A 4,822-nucleotide genomic window follows, 5' to 3' on the forward strand; every position below is an offset into this window, starting at 1 on the left:
TCTGATTGCAAAATAAAGGCTGTTTGCCTCCAAATCTCCTCATGCTCTCCTTCCAGCCAACAGTGACAATGTTACATGGAGATGATTTTCTTTTGGGTTAGTGAGTTGAATCAGCCATCTGACAGGCACCCAACACACCCAAGTCAAGGAAAGCAGCGGAATTGCCAGGCCAGGAGCTAAGAAGGGGAGCAAGACCTCCCCTGTAATACTGAACTATTAGCACAGCTGCTTCTGGCACTGCAGTGCTGCTCATGTGCTGTTCAGCTGTTCCCCTGGTTAGAGACAAGAGTTCTGCAAGTCACTTCTGTGCCCAGGTGCTCCAAGGTGGACAGGAAATCAATGCTGCACCCACCACATGTTGTGGCCACGCCTGTCAAGAATCAGGGAGAAGCAAAGTTGTCCTGAACATTTATTGGCACAGAAAAAATTACCCCAATTATCTGTGTGTGACAAGCTAACAAAGGGAGTTTTTAAATACTCAGATTCAGAAATCAAGCACAGCAGTTCACTACCACTGACCACAGAACAGTGGGTATCTTGAAACAACTCAGACAATGCAAGGTTTGCTGGTACCTCTTTCCTTTCCTTTTTGTTCTTAGCTGATCCCTATGCTCTGATCACAGTGCACTGCACCACTCCCTCCTATAGTTTCTCCTCTATATATTCTAGCCAACTTCTGCTTTTCCCTCTAACTTCCAGGCCAGAATTACTAGGAGGAGAGCGTCACGGTACCTTCTTATATAGAGAAAAAATACAGCACTGAATCATTTTATGTGATAAAATGAACACAGCCCCTGGTGATCAAAGGAGAAAACCAGCATCTTCTAGAAGAGTTCAGAGTGGCACCCAGCTGAAGGTCGGAGGAGCCCTGAGTGCACAGGTCAGTGACACAGCCAGGCTGACCTGGCTGGCTGGCAGGTGCAGATGGAGAACTTGTGTTCCTACATTATTATTTTTTATTCCTCTCTCCCCTGTGCCTCCTGCTCCAAGTGCCACCAGTACAGCCCCACCCCTTCAGCACGACTAATTATCCTGTTCAGCTCATAGGGATGGCAGAACACTTACTTTCAGTTGTGAAGTCTTACAAATTAAGTAGGTTGAACAAGCCTTGCTGGACCATCAGAGCTGATGTGGGGAAAGCAGTGAGGAATAGGAACGTGGAAGGAGCAGGATTGGTCCCTCTCACCTTAAAAAATGGAGAAACGTCATTAAACTGTGTGACTTCTTCTTGTGAAGACTATACCGGGTCTCTGTTTGTTTCTCCGCGTGATTCTTTCATTGGGCACTCAGACACTCTCAAGAAAGAGTGAGAGGAAGAGGTTACCTGATCAATCAAGTATTTCCTTCAGCTGCAGTTCTTTTTCCTACAGGAAGCCCTGGCTTGTATAAACCACTCAAGAAGCAAACATCAAAGGATTCCTCTATCACTTAGTCAGGATAATAGACTGTACTTGAACTCTACTCAGTGAAGTGAAACTTCTTAAACTGAGAGTTGGAGTTTAATTTGTTATTCCTGGCAAACTGCCCAAGAGGAAATGGATCCAGGGCAGAAGTTTGTTTGTTAGATAGCAGTGAGAGATTGACACTTTTATAATAAGCCACAAAAGCAGGGAGAATAGAAAGAGCTGCTGAAACTACTGATTATTCTTAAGATGTGCTCTTAATACTGCATCACTTACAAGATCTCCTTTTAGTAATTGTCAAATAATGGAAATAAGAGACCATGAAACATCACTAAGAAGGATTTTAAGCTGACATTCTGCATATGAGGCTGATTGAAAAGAATAGGAGGAAGAAGCATAAAATCAGCTGCAGCAGATCCTTTACAGACTGGAATCCTTCCCTAAAGACACAAGGTACTGCCTGCCAGTCCTGCCCACACTTTCAGTACATTGTATGTCCATAGCCTGCCCACCAGTGTCAAAAATGTGGTGCAAGGAGCTCTCAGTTGTTTGATAGGGATCCCACTCCAGCGTGTTGTCCTGTAGCTCTGTTTTCTCTGTGCCTCGAGATACAGAAGCTCATGGACCCTCTGCCCTGCTGTGGCACAGCCTCAGTCACACCAAACTCCAGAAAGCCAACAGAAAACATGACCTGTGGTGAACAGATAGCAAAATGGTTTCACTGCACTGAAATTCTTCGCTATGTTTTTCAAAACAACCAACTGCACCTGACAGACACACCTTAAGCAAAAACATCACATGAAGTTTACCTGGTGATCTCTCAGGTGAGCTCAATTAAGATATCTTCTAAATAGGAAATCTGAAGTTGCCTTTTGACTTCGGGATATATGAGGGTTACCTCTTTATTGTATATTAATAGTAAAAGTATTCCATGGTAATACGTGCCATTTTGGAATCTCCTTTACTGTCAGTAATTTATAAACTGCATTAAGACAGACAATTCAAACTAATGAAAGCTCCTAACAAGAGCAAAGTGGTGCATTTACCATAAATACCAAGAGAATTCATCCCTTCAGGCAATATTTTTAATATTTCTTTCCACTTCACTATGCCTGGAGCATAGTTTAAGGAGCTGATTAGGTATATAGATTTAAGAACAACTACAAATATTAAGAAATGCTACTGGGCACATTTGGTAGTAACTCTTCTGATGCTCCTTGCACAGATTTTGCTATGTGGAAGAATTCTAAATATTGTTTTACCCCTTTCCTTGATATTGTATTCCTTTGGTAAAGCATTTTATTTGGAAAGGCTTTGTCTAAAAGTTAAACACTCTTATGCAATCTCTGAATGAAACAGAAAAGCATGTTTAGATATCTGGTCCCAACTGCCAGTGTCCCATACCTGCCAAAACTTCCAGCCTGTGTGGACACTGGCAGCTCCCAGAGTACATCTGCCACCAAGTCCTGTCCTTCTATGTGGACAAGGCAGATGTGGATCCACCCTCAGACCCGGCAGATGCAGCAGAGAGTTTTCAGCTGTTTGGACCATGAATGCTATTACAGGCATTCCTCATGGTTCAAAGAATAAGTAGCAACACACATGGAAGCTTCCCGTGGATCAATGTGAGGCCATGAGCTGCCAAACTGACCCATACTGGCTCTGCTATACACCACAAGAACAGATACAACGTGAACATTGTCCAAATACATTTCCTGTAGTTTCTGCCTGGGTCTTGGTGAGACTGTCTCTTGGGATGGAAAAGATTCATCAATAAGCATTCATCCATAATTAAGCAAATGGGCTATTGGAAAAATGTAACAGCAAATAACTAATAATGATTTTCATACCATAAGACAAAAAGAGAAACAGGAAAGCATGAAATCATGTTCTGGCTTTCTGCACAAGAACCACAGAATAAATCATATGCTGTTGATACATTGCTTTCATATTCTCACCCAGTAGTTATTATGACCAAATCTGCAGCAACCCTGTATGTAAAAACAGAGGAATGAGGCTGGTGGAGACTGGTTCTCAAAGCCAAGATAGCTGTAAACAAGTAACATCTTTACCTTTAAATTAACAGTTTTAGCTAATTGGGCTGTCACTTTTCCATCTGCAAACCACTAAGCATTTGCCTCCTAAGCTCAGGGAAAAAGCCTCCAGAGACTGTGAATCAGTGAATGAAAACTGTTTTGGGTCCCATGGCAAAGAAAGTACTTTGCTTTCTAAAATAGATACATTTCTGGTGGGAAAAAACAGCCCAGCTCCTTCCTCTCCCATAGATAACAATGTAAAATGTCAGACACCTCCCAGGCTCTGTTCCCAGGAGATCAATAGCATTGCAGTCATTACTTTGGTGGGGTTTTTTTACTTAAAGGTTAATTCATATCTAACCAAAAATTGTGACCCAACAGTTCACTCCTTATGGGAGCATGAGGTGTGGAATGTCAGGCTGCCAGTAGTGTTGAACTGCTACAGCTGCAAAAAGCTACAGCAGGATTTGGGCACTTGGAGACACAAAACTGGGCTGGGAAACAGGTAAATATTGGATGCAGGGGAGCAGGGAGGGCCTGTGTTCAGTGCGCAACAATGAGAGGCTCCAAAGAAAGGGGAGGAGGTTGCATGCAGGGAAAACCCACCTGCTTGTTCATGTTTGCAGCAGAAAGCCCATGGGATGCATTCTCTGTGTTGCCAGTATGTCCTGCACGTTTGGGGCTGCACAGTGACTGCAGAGCAACGTGGAGTGAAACCCTAAAGATCACATTCAAGGTTAAAAATTGTTCCATGTGCACCTTTTTAATGCAAAGGTTTTCACCCAGAAGGTCTGGTGACTGCAGCACCTGGGGTCCTGGCACAGAAATAGCTCTGCCAGAGCCACCAGGCCAGAGCCCTGTGCTGCTGGCTGTCACCTGCTGCAGGCACAGCAGCCTGGGGCACTGAGCCCTGCTGGGAAACTGCCCAGAGGGTCTGACAGCATGGCCCAGCAGCGCTGCCACCCCTCTGTGCCACAGCACTGCATCAGGCTGCAGCTCCTCAGGAGCCTCTGCTCACCCTCAGCCCTTCTGGGCCCCTGCACTGCACTTCACACCTGTATTAACTTTGTGCTCAGATTGCAGGCAGCCACCCCCAGGGCAGGGGCAGAAACAAGGACAGATGTGAGGACACTCTCCAGAGGTGATCCTGGTCCATTATGCTCATTTCACTGGATAAATTCAACACCAAATAGCCAGGGGAAAAAAAAGGAAAAAAAAATCCCAGACAGGCAGTTAAACTGAACCCCAGGCTGTGCAGTACCACAGCAGGCTCCACAAAGCTCTTGCAGTCCCAGGGGAGTAAGAAAAGGGGGAGGAAACATCACAAGAGATGACTTTGCTTACTCACATCATTGGTGCAGACACACTTGTTTACATTTGATT

The 4,822-nt window shown here is 44.5% G+C and overlaps 1 long non-coding RNA gene across 1 annotated transcript; it reads right to left on the reverse strand.

Moving 5' to 3' along the window:
• Window positions 1-281: 281 nt before the first annotated feature.
• LOC136295280 (uncharacterized) lies at window positions 282-4,180 on the reverse strand. The gene is made up of 3 exons (XR_010722624.1): window positions 4,046-4,180; window positions 1,066-1,186; window positions 282-370 (listed from the first exon to the last, which is right to left on the reverse strand). It is a non-coding gene; the product is annotated as an uncharacterized lncRNA (long non-coding RNA).
• Between the last annotated feature and the right edge of the window lie 642 nt (window positions 4,181-4,822).

The sequence above is a fragment of the Chamaea fasciata genome, unplaced genomic scaffold (genome assembly GCF_029207755.1).
Source record: "Chamaea fasciata isolate MVZ Bird 193981 ecotype frontalis unplaced genomic scaffold, bChaFas1.0.hap1 SCAF_11, whole genome shotgun sequence".
NCBI classification, from domain to species: Eukaryota; Metazoa; Chordata; class Aves; order Passeriformes; family Sylviidae; genus Chamaea; species Chamaea fasciata.